The following is a 21,655-nucleotide window of genomic DNA, read 5'->3' as shown; positions in this document are numbered from 1 at the left end:
ACTTGCTATAGATAAAGAGCATTTTAAATGCCCTGCACAGCATTCTGGATTGACAGCGCAGTTAATTAATCTGTTGCTGGTTGAAAGCCAGCTGTTTTGTTATGTGGACCAGTACCATAGCACTGCTGGAGCTTGTTAAAGTGCTTAAAAATTTATGAAATTGCTAACATGATGATTTAATGTGAAATGTATTTTCAAACTTTGTTAGAAATATCAGGGCGTTTACACCCTACCCAGGAGGCTGTAACACATAAAGAAGAGAGTAGAGTGAATATGAACTATTGTCTTTGAATGCAGAATTTAGAAAACCTTTTGTCAGTGTTTTGGCTGCAGTTATACTGAAACAGACGTGACCTTTGGACAAGGTTGTGTGTAAAGGATGAAAATGTTGTTTTCATAGTTCAATGTTGCCTTTCTTGAGTGAAGATACAGCATAATCACTGGTTGTCCACAGAAATAAAAATGTGAACCATCAATATTTCAGTGCAGTAATTAATTATCTATACCCACACAGCCTGTAAGTTAGCAGGACTCTGGTGCCTCTGTCAGCTGGAGGACACACTGTGAACAGGTGGTCAGTGTTTGACAAGGGTAATGCATATTAATAAGAAAGCCAGTCAATTTAGAGCAGTTAGCTCAACCGGGCTTCACAGGTTCAGAATTAAAAATGTGCTTTGTATTTTATTTATGACTCTGCAAATAATGACAAACATCGGCACAATTTAAGAACTATTAAGAAAATTTAATAGTAGTAAAGTAGTTCTGATGAAACAAATACCATAAAATACCCTGTACATATTATTTTTTAATGACATTTTTAGATGCGTTATTGAAAAGTTTCTATAGTGGAGATTTGAAGCTTGTGTGTAACTTAACATGGATTGCATTTTTTTTTTCATTGTGAACAGCTTGTATGTATTTACAGCAAAGTCTCATTTTCCTTGGAAGGTACAAGCAACACCTATCGCACTATGCAGGATGAAAAAGACAACAGCTTCCAGTAGAATGGAAGTTCAACAGAGGTCAGTTAAGAAGATGCTGCTTCAGTAATTGTAGACTTAAACTGTACACTGAAATTAGATTACTGAAATGGGACTGAATGACATCAGTTTGACGATTGCTCTTGCTATACAAGAGCTTAGAGCTCTCTGAATGAGGGCCAAATAAACCCAGAAGAAAGAATAGTTCAAATTCAGTTTTTTTAATGCATTTTTACACTGCTTCAAGTAGACGATAATACCTGAAAATAATTTTCAATCACAAATAATGTTATTGATTTTACTGTTACAAAAAAAAAAAAGAAAAAAGAAAAAAACTTGTAAAAATGTGTCTTTTTCTTGTCATGTTTGAATGATCTCAGTGAATTTGACTCCTCGGCCGTAAAAGAGTTCTGGGTGATTATAGACACTCGGCAGAGTGACGGATGGGCGGGGATGAATGCGATAACTCCAGGGTCAACTCTGAAAATCTCATGAATATGATAACTCAAGAAGCAAGTCATCTAGGATTTTGAAAGCGATAACATAGATTCAGCTGCTGTGAAATCACACCAGTTTGAATCCCAGTGACGTAGAACTCAAGGTCAATGTCAGAGGTCAGGTTTCCTGCAGATGTTCGGAATGCGATAACTTGAGAACAAAGCGATGTAGGATTTTGAAATTGATACCGCAGGTGTACCCACTAGGAGGGTGGATACACGATAAGTAACACACTTTTGTGTAGCTTTACAAGGTAAAAAATTTAACAAATGCAATGTGAATTATGAATACTGGAATACCCAGTTCTTGAGTTTGGGCTCAGCTAAGCATGACTTCTAAATTTCCAAATCCATGCCATTACAAAGCCTGCATGAAATTATTCCTCAAGAAGCAGTCAGGAGTGCAGTGTAAATAGCAGAGAGAGGGCTAAGGACAGAAAGAGAGAGGGAGAGAGGCTGACACACAGTTTTCAAGGACATTCCTGAACAATTAACTTGCGGTTTTAGCTATCTACCCCATTAGTCTTGGGGGTTTGGAAACAGCCATTGATTTTGGATGTCAGCCACTCTCATTTTATGGAAATTGCACTAAATGGCAGGGAAACAAAAACAAATTGAATTTTCTGTGCTGTTACTTGTAATGTGAAATTAGATATGTGGCCATGTGTGACTGAACAAGCCAGCCACAGAGACAGCAAGAGCAATGGGACAGTATGCAGCAGGCTGCATGCCATATACATTTTGTTAAGTGCTACGGCAAAAGGGAAAGAGCTACCTTGCACATACACAGGTGCTGGTATGAAACAGTTATATTTCTTTATCGCTATTGGATCAAAGTTGATATAGTTGTTGTGCTGTAAGGATGACACTCTATACCCTTAGGATTCAAACATTTTAGGTTAAAAAGTTGTGTGTTCACTGTCTTACCTCAGAAAAAATTCATTAAGGGTATTATGACATCAAGCTTCTGAATTCTACCCAACATATCTACAGCTATCCAGGTGAAGAAGCTTTGGCGGTTAATCAGAGGTCTAAATCATCATGACGATCCTAACCATATCTCCAAACACTATCCCTGATTTTATCCTGGAGAAAAATAACAATGACTAATGGACTTTTTTGATGTGTGCCTGTTAAAGTGATTGTTTTGCATGTCTGCCGGTTGCCAAAACTTAAGAGAACATTTAAAAACCATTAATAAAGAGCAATTAGAGGCAGCAAGTTAAAAGTGAACATCCACCAGGTTGCCAGTGACCTGTACATGTTTAGATGTAGAGTAAGATTCACATCAACTATTTTATATACAGTTTTCATACAGTTGCCACACACATGGTACATCCTATTAGGATTTTTGTAACTGAAGGCCAACCATATCAAATTCAAATTCAAATTTTATTTGTCACACACACACACAACCATACACAGTATGACATGGGGGTGAAATGCTTGTAGCTGTACAATGCCCGACCATTAAATGACAGAAGAAAAGTTTTACAATATTTACAATTTACAGTTTACTACAAAATTTACAAATTAACTTAGGAATTTACAGTAAAGAATGTGCAAATAGCAGAAGAGATTATAAAGATAAGGATTATAAATTATAGGAATTATAGGATTATAGGAAATGTGTGGTGGTGCGTGTGGTGACGTGTGTGAGAGTCCAGTCTTATAGTGACGTGTGTGGGAGAGTCCAGTCCTACACCTGGTTCAGGCCCCGAATAGCCTGGGGGAAGAAGCTCCTCCTCATTCTCTCTGTTTTGGCCTTAAGGGAGCGGAAGCGCTTCCCAGACCTCAACACTGAGAAGAGTCCATTGTTGGGATGGGAGAGGTCCATCATAATCTTCCTAGCTTTGGTTTTGCACCGCTTGGTGTAGATGGACAGCAGGTCAGGGAGCTCTGATTGAATGATGCGTTCTGCCGAGCGCACCACCCTTTGCAGATCTCGTCTGTCCTGCTTGGTGCTGTTCCCAAACCAGGTGCAGATGTTTGCCGTCAGGACGCTCTCGATAGTGCAGGAGTAGAAGTTCTTGAGCACCTTCAGTGGCAGATGGAAGTCTCTAAGTCTTCTGAGGAAGAAGAGACGCTGACGGGCTTTCTTAACCAGGGTGTTGATGTGACAGGACCATAACAGGTCCTGAGCGATGTGGACACCCAGGTATCGGAAACTGTCCACTCTCTCCACTGGCGTGCCACTGATGATGAGGGGTTTGTAATTCCTCGCCTGCTTTGTAGTGAAGTCCACGATCAGCTCCTTAGTCTTGCTGATGTTTAGGAGGAGGTTATTCTCCTGGCACCAGGTCTCCAGGTTCCTAATCTCCTCCAGGTAGGCCGTCTCGATGTTGTCGGAGATCAGGCCCATATATATGAGAGTGCAAAAATGTGTTTGTTTAGCATGTGGCTAAAAGCAAATCTCAACCTTACCCTTCACTTAAGTAGTTAAGCTGAGCAATTTATATGGTATGAAAGGCATATGCAGTGGTAATCTTGTGCACTTCTAGCCATTAATGTGTCTGTATCATTAAGACTTTTGCTTTGCTTGAAAGTCATAAATGGAAGCTACTACACAGCAAAATCTCCAGTGTTAAATTAACACTGGAGAGTGTTATATGTTTAAAAGTAACCTAGTCAGTTTTGAAGATTAACAATGGCTAACACTGAAGGCGCTGGAAGGTTTCCCTAATAGTTCCTGGTGAATCAAAGCAGAACCATAAAGGTTGCTGGATTGCATGATGGCCTTACCCCTGAGCAGTCATCCTGTTAAAGGAGGAACCAGTTAGAAGCTGTTTTCAAAGTAGCTGAGCAGATTTCATCTCAAGTAAGCGATTAACTGTTTGTTCATCTGTTCTGCCACTTAAAGAGCATTTAAGGACGTCTTTTGAGTGTCCAGCTGAATTAATTCTACTGGCTCTCATGGTCATTTGTTATTATAGACATATTTTTCATGTTCATCCAGCTATTTAGTAAATTCTATCTATTTAGTAATATCCGTCAGCTATAAAATGTAATATAAATATAAAAATATCTAAATATCTCCTGTCCTTTATGTTTTAATGATGTAAGTCTGTTTACATTAGCATTCCTCACATATCAATGAGATGCTGTACAGTACAATCCTGCTGACACAGCAGAGGGATAACGACGGCTATTCAACATCGTTACACGACACATTCGAGCTGCATGACGCAGACAAAGTGACTAAATCATCTTTTTTGTGGTTTATTGTCTTCAAACCAGCAGACAAAGCCGATTGCAGAAGATGTCGGAGAAGAACTTCAGGCTGTGTACTGAAAAGGTATTTTTTTCTTGTTATCAAAAGACATTTGGAGTGGCAGCTTCTGCAACTGGTTGCACTAAAGTAAAGCTTACAGTCTAAGAAACCACAGTGTTGATATTCAGCACAAAGAGAAAAGCTCACTTGTTTGAATTAATTTACAATCATAGTTTTATAAATTCTGACTGTAAACAGCTTTTACAGCTTTGATATGGTTTGACACTCGATATCAGGTGATAGGGTTTAATTTAAAGGTTTCTGTGTCCCAATGAGCCATTCACACTGATCAGTGTCAGTTTAACTGTAACACATTCATTATTTAGATTCAACAAAGAAATAACTGAATGTAAAAAAATGGCAGCCCTCAGGCAGGTTTATAGAGATATATGCATGCATTATGAAATTTATGTATCCCAGATAATTGTTATACATCTAGTCATGGCAGACCTACCTCTTCCTCCCAAGTTAACTGCAACCCAAAAGAACTAGTGGGGCTATTTACACACTCACAACCAGTGTGGGGTAAAAAGAGCCACCAAAAAGCTGTCAGCCACAGATGTGCTAGAAGAGTTAGAAACTCTACTTATGGAGAAACTTTCTAAGTCTAACAGGGGACAGGTACTCCTGCCCAAATAACATGATATAACCCCACATACAGCCCAGCCATAAAATGAACCAAGTCATTTAATTAAAGACAGCATGGGACCAAATGCATGTAACCAGCCTGCACCAACCTGGCATTTCTTCCTCCTGAATTAAATGAATGAATGGATGAAAGTTAAATGACTACAAACCTAAAGCCACTAGTTCCCACACTGGAGCTCCCTGACACTGTGTGTTAACCGTATTTAGCTTGTATCAACAGTTGTAACAGGCTAAGCCACCTGAGACACTGCATTGAATGATTGTTCCTGTCTTAATGGTTTCAGCTCAGATGTTCTGCTTTTTCCTTTCAGTAGATCAAAGCAGCTCGTGCTCCTTCTGCTTCCAATTTAGAAGAAGAAGAAGAAGAAGGCGAAGGCTTCAGCGAAGTGGCGTTCATGGTCTCAGTGAACAGTCACGGTCACACACTGCATGTGGTTTTAAAAGCAACGTGTCTGTTCAGTACAACGATCGAGATGTGTAATATTAGTGCAGCTACGGTTTGTTCTTGAACATCAGTTCTGTTTTCTACTTTGATCACTTAGACCAAAAAAGTGTTGTTTTCAGATTCTTTCTTTTACATCTATAAACCACCTGCTCATTTTTTATTACAATTAGTTTCACATGAATGTTAGTGTTTCCTTTATGATCTTTTAATGCTTACACTACACGTCTACATTAGAGACATTTCTGTTGACTCAGAGTTGTGAAATGTTCTTTTATTTGATGCACAATATGAAGTTCATAATTTTCTTACAAATAAAACTCTGATGACAAACATGAACAGCTGTGCTTATTTCTGAGACATGAGTTTTTGAATGTGTTGATATTTAGACAGTGTGCATCTGTCTGCTGAAACTGTAATGGTGAACCTGAGGTGATGGTCAACAGAAGGCAAATATAAAACAATATTGAAGTAATGTCTTTACCCCCTGCAGAGTGTGGACGCTGTGCACACAATCACCTTATTCACTGTAGTAAACGTGCACCGCTAGCTCACGTGACTGACTGTCTCCATGGTTACATCGTATATTATTAGCTGTGTAAACAGCTTCCAAAGATACCGCCATAGCTCTCTGCAGCTGTAACACTTAAACACTTTGCAAATCATTTCATGTTTTTGATAGTTATGAAGACAGAATATGTTTTTAAGGTCATGCTAGGCGGTTGCTATGGTGGTTGCTGTGGACTTGGCTGGACCGCGTCCGATTCCTGTTATTAGCTGTCCGCCGCAGGAAGGCTGCGTTCCATTTACAAGTAGTGACAGTCTGCCGCAACTCGAACTCAAACCCCGCTTTGTTCTTTAATTATAGGCCTTTTATAGCCGTTCATGACACGCACACACACACATAAAGCACTTTGCCTCACCATGAGAATGCAAGTTTACCTAACCTAACCTTAAAGTATCTGATATAGGATAGAAAAATGAAGCAACCAGAGATTTAATGATGAAGACTCTGGGTTCTGTAGTTCACGTTTTACAGTCCTGAATGACTCTTTGCATATGATTTATTGAAGAGGACTTTAGAATGCACTTTACATTTAGACTGTTGCTGTTTCATTTTTTACATTGTTGCTGTGTTATGTCATGAATAAGGTTCACCTGCTGGGGGTTTGATGGATCAGCTGGACAATACAGTCAAAGACAGACTTCATTCATCATATGCAAGAATCCTAGTTGGATTTCTGTTGTCACTCATGTTTTTGAACCAAATATTGAAAACAATTCTGACAGACTGGATACCTGGTCAGGTGTACATTACCTTGTACTCAAGCATCCCAGGACAGAGCCCTGCCCCACCATGAGCCTGGGTGGATACGTGGTTATAATATAAAAGGACCGATACTGAATATGAATATTTCATGAAAATTGAATTATAATACGAATTAGTAATAAGGGTTTCTCTGCGCCCTTATCTACCCCATACTCAAAGAGCTGCGGGCAGAGAGGGTGACAGGAGTGGATGGCACTGAAGAGAAGATGCTCGGTTTCTGGAGTCTCCTGGTCCTTTCAGTATTAGTAGGATGCATCTGCTGTGTCTTCTCGTGGATGCTCACCTACCTTGACTCGTTCCAGCCTGGTATGGATTTCCCAACACTGCAGACAGTGGCCCACGTCAGAGACGTTTAATATTGATTACATATGTCTGAATTGCTAACCCTAACCCTAGCTCAACAGACCACAGTGCCCTGGACTGTCAGTATTATTACATGCTGTGAACATAAGTAGCTTTGATCACAGTTTGTTGTAAAAGAGAAGGAATATTGGAAAAAAGATCAACATTGTGATATTATTTCTTCCAAACTGACCAGAAACATGCTTGTCAGACTCTCACAGCAAAGGATCAGACTCACTGTGCATGACAGCTCAGGCCAATGATGTCTGTTAGATTGTCAGCTGTTTAGTGCTTCTGTACAGTTAGGGTCACCGTCTCTATTTCAGAATAATTAATATGCGGAAAACACTAAAAGTTGATTGTCTTCCAATATTCTAGCATAATTAAAAAACTTTGACTTTAAGTACATATTATTAGTCCTAATGCCAGTATGATTCTTCATAACTCCTGCTTTGAAATACTGAACTTTAAAATTTACCTGATGAAAGATCATTTACAGTGGCACTCTGTCAGGATCATTCTGACTGTAAGATCACTGTATTAATCTGAATCCTTCTGAAATGTGCTGTGAATGAATGCTGATGCAACTCACTGTGGGAAAGCTGTTAATAAAATGAATCTCACATGCAACACATTCACAGAGGAAGAGGACACAAAGGGAGGACACGCAGAGGCTGTGTTAAAGTCAGAAATCCAAATCTTTATTAAAAAACAGGCGGCGGTTACAAACAGGAAGACAAGCAGTCCATCAAACAGTCTACAGGGTCAAACATACAGAGAATTCAAACAGCAGTAAAAAAATAACTGGACACTGAAAAACATAAAGCAATGTGTGACGCAATAGAAGGAAGCAGCGCAGTATATTCACTGAATTATCATCAATTACAAAAGAGAAAAAGGACGATTTCTAAGGATTATTTTCTTAAATGCAGTTAGAGTGTGGCTGGTAAAGATGGAAACATATAGAATGTAAACTGTGAGTTTGTGAACTTTGTTAGTAACAAATGAGGTAAAAAAAACAAAACAGACAAAACACAGAAAGAGGCTCTCAGTATTCATTCATAATTAGAAAGAAACATTCTGGTCGTGGATTTTTACAGTCTTAGTTCCGCTCGCTGTCATCATTATAATCATCATGATCAATGGCGAGGTCCTGAGGTGGGTGGGGCTGTCTCTGGTGATGTCACCATGAAGGAACAGCATCTGGCACGTGTTGGTGAAACATCCCAGTACACTGGTGTAGTTTCCTCTCCAGCTGTTTGACATGTGACACTTGAACATTAAGGGGAAGAAGAAGAAACAGTGTTAGGTCAGGTGACCACATGGTTTCTAAAGTAACTGACAGGAAGTAACCAGGCTGTTAGAAATGGATGGCATGTGTTTAGAGTTACTGTAGTTGGGTAACTCTACTTACCAAAAGCAGCAGCACACAGATGACAGATCAGATGCTGAATGTTGCAGGAACATGCTCGTGTGTGGTGGTCATTCAGTGCTGCAGGTTAGACAGTCCAAGACTGATATGCTGCCCATCTGAGAGTTTGAAAACACACATGCAAAGATTTATTTTGTATTACAGTCAAAGTTGGATGTTCATTTTTGTCCTTTAAAAATGTTTGTGTATTTGAAAGCACTAACATTTAAGGATGACTTGGATCGTCTCCTTTAAAGGGGAGACAAGTGTATCCACTGATCCACGTCACTTTACCTGGATGATGACTCCTCTCCCCCTCACTCAGAAACACTCCTAATATAACCAAGCAAATAAATAATATTGAAGATTTACTTACATCATTACAAAAACAGCAAAAACATCTCCCTTTGATTCTATTTCTCCATTCCTGCTGAACATCAGGCAACAAATATCTCAATAAATCACAGTAAAATGTAAAGCACATGTTTTCTCTGCTTTGTCTAACCTCTGCAGAGCCTCTGTCAAGAAAAACATATCTGTAAGCATAAAACAAATATACATTTCATAACACGTCACTGGACAAACCTCGGTCAGTTGATTTCCTCTGTGCAGTGCAGACGAGCATCAGTCAGTGAGTCAAGGTGGTGAGATGGACTGGTGTCCTTTGTGACTCTGCTGGTTCTTCTGAGGAAATACCACCGTCTCTCCACACCGTCACCATCTGTGAGCACAAACTGCTGCTCTGCTCTGCCAGCATGTAGGAAATCACATATCACACACACAGGGGTGAAGAAACATTAGAACTCAACTTTGGATACTTTAGATCTAAACAGATCAAAGTAGCTCTTAGCTTCAACAATCAGTGAACAGACAAACAATGATACCAAACTGATTCTGTATGAATACAATATGGTATTTTCAATACAGCTGTCAAATTAATTTATTAAAACTAATACAGATATATGTATATTTATTTTGATAAATTCGTTTGCTAAATTATAAGAATATATTTTTATTTTTTTTTCATTTAACAATTGCAACTGAAAGAAATTAAATATTGAACAAAAATATATTGTCACATTCTGAGCATGATCAGCATGCTGACAGACTTGAAGTTGCTACAGATTTTAAGAAGTGATAATTATAGGGAAGAAACTTCTCTTTTTCATCCGTTTAATCAAACATTTGATGCCTTAGATGTCTCAGTCCTATAGCATTCTGCAACTACAACTAAGCTGAAGCTTGGATTTGGCTGCAGGTGCCCTGTACATCCTTCTCAACATGTGGGTACCATTTAATCACACTTCTTCCTGAGCTTTGCTTCGTCACAAGACCAAAGGTGGCATATCACGGTCATATCATCATCCAGAAGAAACATTTGAAGAAACATCATGGAGAAGAAACATTTACGCGCCTCCCGGTTTTGTTTTCTGATCCTGCAAAAAGACTGAGGACAACAAAGCCCAGAGAACACGAGATACACAACATCCAACATTCAGACTCAACAGCCTCCATAAATGAAGAGCACCAGGTTGGTTCAGTTATAGTAGATATGAGCATACTTCACATTACTGGGTATGAATAATAATGAGGAGGCAAACTTTGAAGATGCAGAGCATGATGTCCCATCATCAGACTGTAAACAAACATCCACCAGGCTTCTTTGTTGGCAAAATTGATGATTCTCCCATCAGGGATCAGTAGAGTGTAGAAGCAGCAGTCACTGAAATATTACCGTTTCAGATAAGAAATCTAGCACATAAAAGCCAGGGTGGGAGGGATCTCTGCAAACTGACTTAACTCTGCAAGTGTGAAGCTCAACAAAAATCTGACTCTCCAGTCACAGAAACAAAAAACTCCAGCTGGGAGATAGAAAACGCTGTCTGGGTCTTGCTGGATGTTGCTGGTCAGAGTCCCACATTAGCAGAGTGCTTCTTGGTCCCACTGACCCATGTGGACAGCGACTGTGGAGAACTGTTCTGGAAAACAGAGAAGAGAATTAAAATGACAAAAAGCCAAACAGGATTTCCACAAAGACTCTCTTGGAATCAGCAATCAAAAAAATCACTGGTTCATATTTCAATTAAATATGAACAGGTTCCTCAAATGTACGCACTTCAGATCTGATTTAATTTAATTTCCTTCACACAGCACATTCGTCCAGGCTGACAGGTAAACATAGAATTAATCTCAGGTAACATGACTCATAGTAGAGATTCAGTAAGAAAGATTGCAGGCTCTAATATTATTACCACACAATCCAAGGACACACCGACAGCTCAGATTTGTAGAACTATTTAAACAAATGTCTTCTGAATATTCAATTCAGGTTCACAGTGGGGGGGGGGGGTGGAATTTTTGAAATAAAGTCTGCAACACAGAAAGAGCTGTGATCAAGCTATTTATTACTGCGCCAACACACATCAAACATCACAGTTCAGTCATGTCAGCGCTGCCACAGAAGTTGTGCTCCTCCTCCTTTATGCATTCCAAGGAAGAGGGAGGAAGTTACAAACTGATCCTACCACACTTCAACGGATCAATGGTTAAGCTGTTTTGTGCCCTTGGCCTTATCAGCACCTGTAAAGGGAGTTGTTTTCTCAAACTGCTGACGCTGAAGTAAGTTCATCTAGTTTTAGAAACTTTCACTGAACAGTCTATAACAGTTTCACAACTAAGCATATGCATAAGCACTTAAATGCTTTAAATGAGAATAACAGAACATTTCTATTACAGAGGCTAGAGCCTGTCCCAGTAGTCACAGGTAGAGCACACCTGGACAGGTCACCAGTCTGTCAGAGGACTAACACAGAGACAGACATCAGAGTAACAAATCTATTTAAAATTAATGTAAGTTAGCTGCAGCTGTATGTATGAACATGTGTTTCTGTGCTCACAGTCCACCTCTCAGGAACCTGCAGTTCACTTTTAGTCTACTTTAAACAGACCTCACAAAAGGCTGATGTGGCTGGATCAGTAGTCTGATTTAAGTACGATACCTTTGGCCAGGGATTACTCTGGTGCATCGCTTCACTGCAGTCTTACGTATTTTCCCCACACCTGAAAAAAAAAAAATACTGATATATACAAATAACAGCTTCAGCTGATGCAGCCTGACTCAATCCTAGATGTTCAGCACACAGAGACACAGAGGTGCCGTTTAAAGTTTAGTGTTAACCTGAGTCACTGATCATTTGCAGTATTACAGAGTCTGGCAGTCTTTGCATGATGTCCACGTCACTGTAAGTTTCTAGCTGACTCTCAGGTGTGACAGGTGTGCCAGCAGGAAAGAGTAATAATAACCTGCATCCTGAGGTTTTTCATGCAGGATTAAAGGAGCCAGGCTTTGTTCACACAGCTAGGATTGTATTTTACACTGACCCTGGGTCAGTACAAGTATCATACAGTTTAAACGAAGCACTGAAACTTGCACATATTTATTATAGATGCACTGAAGCTAACCGAGATATTTGCTGTCAATCTGTGGCTGCGATTAAACACTTTCCTGAAAACTTTATTAACTGGTAACTTCATCAGTCATGACAGAAGCTAATATTTCTGTGCTAACATCGTTTAACCAGTAACAGCTTTACTCCAATATAAGCTAACGTTTACACCGTAACTTTAAGCTAGCACCATAAAGACGGTAAAACACGTAATAACATCTACAAATGCATCTTAAAGCTGTTATATTAGCACTCGGTGTATTACTAACATAACCACATTAACATTACTGACACTCGCTGACTTTTAATAGTCATTCTATAAATGCTGTCCGTTTAAACGGTCTTACCTGTACACACTGCATATCCACCGGATTCCAGCCAGAGTGGATTCTGGAGTCTCCCACGCTCCTGTTAGTGATCCTCCATCTGGATGGATGAGAACAACCTTCTGAACAATCTAGCAGGAGATGGCCCATATCTATGGGACTGGTTTGTGCTAATAACGCTAATGTATGGACTGATAACAGCCGAAGCGGGTGAATAAAGTCACCCAGTAGCTAGCTGTGCCATTACCCAGCATACATCACTCCCTCCATAAATGCAATAAACGATACAAAAGTATCGTTCTACCTGTTTTTCAGGTAGTTTACATTATATAATTTATTGTGTTCTGTATACGTCACTACAATGTGATTTGGAAAATGTCTAAATATACCGACAACAGGCACTTCCCGGCAATCTCTTCAATCGGAGGACCCTTCACGTCAATTCCCGACGCGAGAGGGGTACCCTGCGCGTCCATAAGTGCAGCAGAGGGAGCCTGACCATGCGTCACACGTTTGACGAGTTGGGAGTGAGAACGTGTTGGAAAAACACAATTACAGTTATTTTGGAGAAACAATAATATGACAGAACAGCTGTGGAAGCGACAGAAACCAAAACAGGTGAAGGACTGCACTGAGACATGCTTTTTCATTGATGGTGAGAGGGAGTGTGTTCTAATTACTTCATTCTTATAATATTGTAGATATGTTTGCCGCTGGTTGTTTGCCGCGGCTGTTTAGTCCTGTTATTGTCTCCACTAAATCACTTCTGTTGGGTTTTGTGTCCTTTTTGGTTTGTGCACTGTCTGTTATTCATCTCTCAACCATAAGTTAGGCCATAAAATAGTCGGATGAGGAAGATTTGTTACTATGTTACAAATAACAGAAAAATGTGAATGCAAATTTTATTGAGATCAGCAACTGATGTTTACATGTGGTTTATAAGACAAGGCACTTTCATCAAAGAACAAATGACACAAATTTGTTAGTGCTACGTGAAATGTGATTAGTTCTCATTTTTCATACACTAATAACATCTATCAGCTGTCAACCAATCTCTAACATGAGGAGTATTGCACTATAATTCTGAAAGCCATCTTTAAGTAAAAGATCCATGACCTTGAGGTATTTTACCAGATGTGGTAAAAGGCATCAGAGCTTTATAATTATATAAAAGAGGATTAAGAGGTCACTCTTCTTTTATTCTTTTTGGAAAATTCCTCTAGGAATTTTCTGTGGGGCCGTTTTTGTCTTTTGGTAAGGTACAAAGAGGGCAGATGATTGGAAATGACATTAGACCTGAGTATAGTTGTTAAGCCTACAGCCAGCTAACACCAAAAGTTATTGGTAATGATGATTATTTTTGTCTTCTCTGTGTTGGTATTGTTGCGGGCACTACTATGTGTGATGCATTACAAAGGAATCGCATTCAAAAAAATTACATTATTGTAAATAACTGAAGTTATTTCTTTACTTGCACATGCTTTCATTCTCTGATTAATGGGAAGATAGAATACTTTCCATGCACAACAGTTATGTGAGCCTAATTTATGTAGGAAATACGACACCAATACCAGAAAGATGCAGAAATTCTGAGTGGAGATAAACACTGGCTTTGAATTTATTGTGCAAAAGGACAGTGACAATGAAGTTCAAACTCCACCCTTTCCTGAAACATCCCCTGTCCACTGAAACACAATTATCTATTGCTGTGAACATGACAAACTTTCAAAGCCTGATAAGGTAGTATGACATAAAGAGCTTCAAACTCAGGCATTTTCAAGACAGACTTTACCAAACAGCGAAAATTTGATTTTTAATAAACAGGTAGCAAAAGCAAAGCTCAACAGTACAGGGATTGAGAATTTCTAGAATTGTTTCTTCAGGAAATTTTCTGTGAAGTGCATCTCGGCCTGTCCTCCTCTTTAGGTTGGGGATTTATACTGACGAGTTGTCATGTAGGCTTAGTGTTATGTTAACAATGTGTGTGTATCTGACATTATAAGTAGAGATGGACCAATCCGATATTACGTATGGTATCGGTTCGATAAGGATGTAAATTACTGGATCGGATATTGGAGAGAAATAAAAAATGTAATCCGATCCATTAAATATCAAAAAAGCACCTCACAAAACTTGCGACATGGCGTAACTCAGCTCATAACCGTAGCACGTCGGAGCAGTGTGCTCACCTGATAGAGCAGCTGTGTGTATTTGTAGCCTCACTACCAAACCATCATTTCATCGCTGAAGTGATCCCAGAGAGAAGTAAAGCAAGTGTGTAAGTTCATCTCTGAATGTTTGTAAAGCATTCCCACGTTAAGTTTAACAACCGATATATGGAGCGCCTGCCTCTCCCTCCCTTCCTGCTGCTGCTTCAATCATGAAACTGATCAATGATCAGCTGATCGGCTTTTCTGTCGTGAGTCCGTCTCTCTTCTTTGTTTTTGTCTCACTTTGCACCAGAAAGAGGAAACCAGCGGCTGAACAACAGCAGCACGTTTAAGCTTGATCAGCTGTTGTTAGAATTTATTTATTATTACTTTCTACTCGAGGATCTTTTTCTACAGCTGACGGCTGTAACTGTGCAGGGGCGGATCTAGCAAAGTTTAGCCAGGGGGGCCGATAGGGCATGAACAGGGAAAAGGGGGCACAAAGACATACTTTTCTTTCTTATTCTCATTTAAAATGTCTAGCTTTTAATAAATAATTATCTGAATCTTACACCCAAAGTTTTAATCTGGTGTAAAATATATAGAAGTTCATTACTGCATATAGTAACTGTTAAGTCTAATATACCCTAGTAAGCTATACTACTTTTTCCTTTGGGAAGATACCATCTGTGCAGTCTGCAGTTCTGTTGAAGAAAGATGTTGAATCTATTTAATTATTCTTGAAAAATTATTTATTTCTGTGCATTTTTTTTCCACACTGCATCAAATTAAAGTTGATTACGTCGATTAAGCATCATGAGGTGGAGGGTAGGGGGTGGTTCCCTATTTTTTTTTTTGCTGGGAGATTGCAACCCTATTAGTTAGGTTGCTTAATATTTCTGCTAAGTACTCTTTAAAATACCAGAATAGGGAGGATTGAGCAGGTTTAACTTTATTAGATTGATCAGTGTTGCTGAACTATGAAATATTTTGGGTGCAGTGTATTTTTTTACATACAGGTATAACAGAATAGCTTTAGTGTTGTTGTTTATTTACACTTGAGTTTGAACTTATACAAAATGCAGCAATATATAAAAAAAACAGTTTTATTGATTAAAAAACACTATATCGGATTCATATCGATATCGGCAGAAATCCAAATTTATGATATCGGTATCGGACATAAAAAAGTGGTATCGTGCCATCTCTAATTATAAGTAATGCATTACAATAAGAATGATATTTGACACATGTTATACATATGGGGCCATGAAATAATGTTGGGAAATGTGTGTTGACATCAGAACAGTTACATCATTATGGAGCAGTTTTGCTAAACAGGTTAACAACTCTATAGTCTATTAAATTTAATGTAGACCAGTGTTTTTCAACCACTGGGCATAGGTGGGCCATGAGAAATGATCAGGTGTGCCATGGAAGATTATATGGTTCCATCTGATTAGTACGCTAAGTGATTGGTGTGAGTAACAGGCAGAACAATTACATTCTCTTCCACTAGATGCAACTGGCCTCCACTAATTAAATGGTTTGCCAACTGCCAGTAAAATAGAAGAAGACGAAGAAAAAATTACGTAATAGTCATGCCGTGAGACGACGCAGCATGTAATAGCAATAGATAAATATTTGAAAAGAGAGTCAGTCTGACCTGGGTCCTGGAGAAAATTCTCACCCAGATGAAGGAGTGGTCAGAAGAAAGCAAAAAAAATGGGACAAACTGAGCCAATTCCACTATACCTGATGCACAGGGATAAATTATTAACATGCTTTTTGTGATATTTTTCTTTGGTGGGGTGCCGTGTGATTTTTCTAATGTGAAATATGTGCTGTGGCTCCAAAAGGTTGGGAAACACTGAACTACAGAATAGTGACTCAATACACATGGTCACCTCTAGCCATGCTGCTGAGGCATTTTCTCAGCTCCTGAAGCCGTAACTGCAACTCACGAACACACTGCTTTGAGTGCTCAGATAGAGTGCAAAAGCAATATAAAAGAACTAGACCATTTACCATTTACCTCAAATAAACCAAGAGCAACTGGTTTATAGTAATAGTGCAAAAATCTATAGTTTCACAGAAGTTTATAATCATCTTACCTAAAGACATATTCAGTCCTCTGACACTGTTCTCAAAGTCAGTTGAAAGAAATGTTGCTGTTCTAGTGACAATGCACAAAGGTCAGCTACATCATCCTCTGCTGCTGCTGCAGTGTTGTACACCTGAGTGTGTTACAATGTAACAATATAACATAATCACTGTGTATCACATGCAGTGTTGGGCAGAGATGGGAAGTAACGCGTCACTTTAATCTGATTACTTTTTTCAAGTAATGAGTAAAGTAAGGGATTACTATTGCAAAACCGGTAATTAGATTACCGTTACTTTCCCGTAGGAACGCTGCGTTACTGCGTTACTAAATCCGTGATTTATTTGCGAAAATGTCTCATGACAGTGACGTAAGCGAGTGCAACGTTCGTGACAACAGCTGTGTGCAGATCAACAATGGATCACATATCGAGAGCGGGAGAGAGTATGAGCGTGCAGCGTTTAAAGCTGACCTTACTTTAAGTTTGATTCCATAAAAAGTAACAAAAACATTAGTGTCCGTTGTGCGTGGAAAGAAAACTTCTTTTTACAGCGAAAAAAACCACTTAAACTTCCAAGCAAGCACCGAGTAGCTACCACGTGATGAGAAACTCACAGAGAAACTCGCGGATTCTTCCACTGACCGCTGCGGCACACCTGCACCAGGGTAAACCTCCGCCTGCCCCACTCCTGCTTTACTGGTGAAAATAGAGCAACAGGACCGCTAGTCTTTGACTTTATTTATTTTCTGCTGTGTTTTACTTGCATCTATTTGAAAGACTGAGTGTAAACACAAAAAATATTTTACTTTATGTGCTGGAATGTGCAGAAAATAGGTTTAAGTTTTAAACTAATTTCTTCCAGTCAGAGAATGTTGCATATAATTAAATTTTTGCTTGATGCATAAAGTTAAAAGATTAAAACTGATAAAACAAGTTTAAAAAAGCGACTTTTCCATTTGATTACATTTTGTATGATGGATTATGCAGAAAAAGTAGAATTGGGCTGAAAGATCTATCGCTTTATCACCTAGAGGAACTATCGAGAGCATCCTGAGCGGCTGCATCACTGTCTGGTTTGGGAACTGTGCCATATCAGACCGCAAGACCCTACAGTGGATAGTGGGAACAGCAGAGAAGATCATTGGGGTCTCTCTCCCCTCTGTTGAGGACAGCTACTCCACACGATGCATTCGCAAAGCCACCAGCATTGTGGCTGATCGGACACACCCCTCTCACACACTCTTCACACTCCTGCCATCTGGAAAAAGGTACCGAAGCATTCGGGCACACACATCCAGACTGTGCAACAGCTTTTTTCCACAAGCCATCCGTCTCCTCAGCAAAAAGGAACTGACTGATAAACACGCACACACACACTAACATTATCACTCAGCTTAACTCAACTACCTCAAAACATTGAGACTGGACTGACTAATCAACACAAGCGCAAACACACTGACCTACACCACCAAACCATCGTACACACCAACCTGTAAATGCTCTTTTGCACAATATTATTACTGGACTTTTTGCACTAACTTCTGCACTTCCTAATTTTTGCTGCTACACTAAGGAATGTTTACTGTTCCTCCACTACCTCAACTCATCATCACAAAGCCTTATTATGTTACATTGTGGTTTTTTTTTTTGTCACACTGTCACTTGCTGCTCTTGTTTGCACAATTGCATGTGCACTTTGTTGTCTGCTGTCTGATAACAAAAAAAAGTCATCCTTAGATAGTTATTTGCTAATTTATGTTGTAATTTATGTTAGGTCAGTCTGTCTTGTCTCTGCTAGCCAGCTAACTAGGCCTCTTAGTTAGCTAGTTTAGAGTTTTTCTGTTAAATTATGTTGTAAATTTATGTTGCATGTAGCACCTTGGTTCCTGGAGGAACGTTGTTTCGCCTCACTGTGTACTGTTAAACTGTATATGGTTGAAGTGACAATAAAGCCAACTTGACTTGACTATTCAGGTTGTAAATCGTGTTTTTAAAAAGTAAATAAGTAATTAATTACTTTTGAAAATAAGTAATCAGTAACGTAACGGAATTACTTTTTGGGGGAAGTAATCAGTAATTAGTTACTGATTACTTTTTTCAAGTAACTTGACCAACACTGGTGTTGGGCAAGTTACTTTGAAAAAGTAATTAATTATAGTTACTAGTTACTTCTTCAAAAAGGTAACTGAGTTAGTAACTGAGTTACAAGATTCTAAAAGTAATTAATTACTTGAAAATTAACTATTACGTTTTGTGGAGATGTGACAAACCTATTCAGGAAAAAACGTGTTTATTTGTTTATCATGACTCTGCTTTTACGTGGCCTATCAACACAATTTAAAAACTGGTATATATCACTTTGTTGCTTTGTCATCTTGAAGTGGTCATGTGATTGGCTTACCACGACTACTTTATTCTTCTTCAGCCAAACAGCAGCACTCATGCGATTGTTTTGCTCCCTTAGCTCCAGGTGTTGTGCCAAGAAGTGATCGTCAGGCAGAAAGTGATTGCTGTTCGCAGGAGCGCGCAGCTGCTTAAAGCTGTAGCGCCCAGACAGCTACTTCCGTGCAACTGATATAAGATGCGGTAAGCTGAAGACAGCTTCAACCGTCTGTTTGTTGAAAAATAGTAACACGACCGCACCGCATTTTCTTGTTAGGTGTTGTAAAAGGTTCATCAGCTGTGCAAAAATCAGCCTTGAATGTCCTAACTGCTGCATCTTAAGAAACTTTGCAGCTGCATGACTGGCATACTATTTAATGGCTTCATAATGAATTTGCTTACGTGTGTGTGTGTGTGTGTGTGTGTGTGTGTGTGTGTGTGTGTGTGTCCTGTCACAGGGCAGAGGGTTAATTATTGTGGTGCCTGTGTTAAAATATGATATGCATAATTGTCTGTCATATTGTGTCTCAGCTGTGCAGAACAGTTCAGTCAGGCTTTGGCTGTTTATTCTTGTCTTCTGTGTGCAGCGGGTGGGGTTGGTAGTAGTAAAACTGGAATACTATTTAGAATTATGTTAGAAATTGAGAATATGGATGAAATCAACCTAGAACTTAGACGTTTTCATACCTTAGTTATCCCCCTATCCACCCATACCACCTTCAAGGCCCTTACCAAGTCTTTGTAAAGCACCCAGAGTTTTGATTAAAATCGAACTGCTGGAGTAGAAAAAGAACAAAAAAACATGTTATGTCAGTATGAAATCTTTTTGCTCCAGTTTGTTTTCTTTAACAATGAGTAAGCACAGGTGATAGTTCAATCTAACACAACGTCACAGCAGTTAAAAGCTGCACTCAGACTTACAGTGTGGGTGTGGAAGCAGAAGATGCGTGAGCCTGGATGTAATATTTACATGAGGCTGTCTTGCCAGACAAAGAATCCAAGCTGGTGATGTCAGTACTTGCCCAAGGGCCTTCAGTCCCTCCTCAGACATCCAGGCCCTGACTGGCTGCGGGGAGCTCTGCTACTCGCTGGCCCAATTCTGTCTCTCCATCGTTCTTTTCTCCTCTCGCCTGCCAGAATCTGCTTTGTACAAATGAATATGCATCACTCCTAACAGGGTTACACACATACACACACACACAGATATGCACACAGAACAATGCAGGCTTGAAATACAATAAAATACAGAAAAAGTAAAACCAATAAATCAATATCCAATACAAATTCAAGTAATAGTCACAGTTTAATTGCTGATAAGACTGTAAATGTGTCAATTTTGTAATGTAGGCTTTTTAAAAATTGTCGTATTTAAATATATTTATTTTTAAAAAATGACATAATAGAAAGTTGTTGTTTTCTTAAAGTGCTGATGCTGCAACAAATACTTTGTATAAAATGATGTCCATACATATACTGTCTACATGTAAACAAATACACCCCAGAACAGGCAGCTTATAGTAGATAAACTAAATGTAAAAATAAAGCTTACACAGATCATGTGCCAGATTAGAATGAAATATAGGTATCATCATTAAAACAAGAGAAAAGCTAGTTCACTTTAGCTTTGGATCAAGCTTCACTTTGATAAAGGGTGACAATCTGCTGTATAATCATGTGTGTTTGTATTCACTCATACAAATATTTACCTGATAAGTGTGAACAACTATTAATCTCTTGCACCATGCATTTAAGTACAACCAGCACCACATGGGGTTAAAAACAAGGATAAGCATTAAATTAGGTTAATATGAAAAATCATACATATAGACTCAAATATATATAATCCTACTAATATTTAGTCAAATGTTGCAGCAGATGAACCAGCTGCTTTTGACACTCATCAACAAATTTCTGATATAGTACGGGCTGGATATTTGAACAACTTTCTTTGCAGAATTGGTAGAGTACATTTGGCACTGACCTGGTATTTAAACATAGTCCACACATTTTGAACAGGGTTGAGTTTGGGGTTTGAGGAAGACCATTTCATAAGATTAATGCTAGCCTGCTTTATCCATTCCAAAACCAGTTCTGATGTACACTACCAGTCAAAAGTTTGGACATACCTTCTCATTCAATGTTTTTTTTTTTTTTTTTTTTTTTTTTTTTTTTTTTTTACAAGCAGGCAGTATTTGCATCTGTATTTGTATTTCTTGAGGGGGAAAAGTATTTGTATTTGTATTCAAATAAAATTCTAAATAGGAGTAAAAATCCAGTTTTTTGCGTTACACTCCTAATTAATGTTATAGTGTAAGTATTCTTTAA

General features: G+C 38.9%; 1 long non-coding RNA gene across 7 annotated transcripts; it reads right to left on the bottom strand.

The window, feature by feature from the left end:
* Nucleotides 1-8,189: 8,189 nt before the first annotated feature.
* Nucleotides 8,190-16,375, bottom strand: LOC112431231 (uncharacterized). 7 transcript variants are annotated; one of them, XR_013100041.1, is made up of 7 exons: nt 13,083-16,374; nt 12,715-12,793; nt 11,921-11,981; nt 9,507-10,900; nt 9,146-9,254; nt 8,925-9,040; nt 8,190-8,782 (listed from the first exon to the last, which is right to left on the bottom strand). It is a non-coding gene; the product is annotated as an uncharacterized LOC112431231 (long non-coding RNA). The 7 variants fall into 7 exon arrangements; XR_013100042.1 differs by having other exon boundaries at nt 9,507-9,663; nt 10,213-10,900; nt 12,715-16,064; XR_013100040.1 differs by having other exon boundaries at nt 9,507-9,668; nt 10,213-10,900; nt 12,715-16,063.
* Nucleotides 16,376-21,655: the final 5,280 nt, after the last annotated feature.

This window comes from Maylandia zebra, linkage group LG9, assembly GCF_041146795.1.
Source record: "Maylandia zebra isolate NMK-2024a linkage group LG9, Mzebra_GT3a, whole genome shotgun sequence".
NCBI classification, from domain to species: Eukaryota; Metazoa; Chordata; class Actinopteri; order Cichliformes; family Cichlidae; genus Maylandia; species Maylandia zebra.
This window is presented reverse-complemented; position numbering and strand designations above follow the sequence as displayed.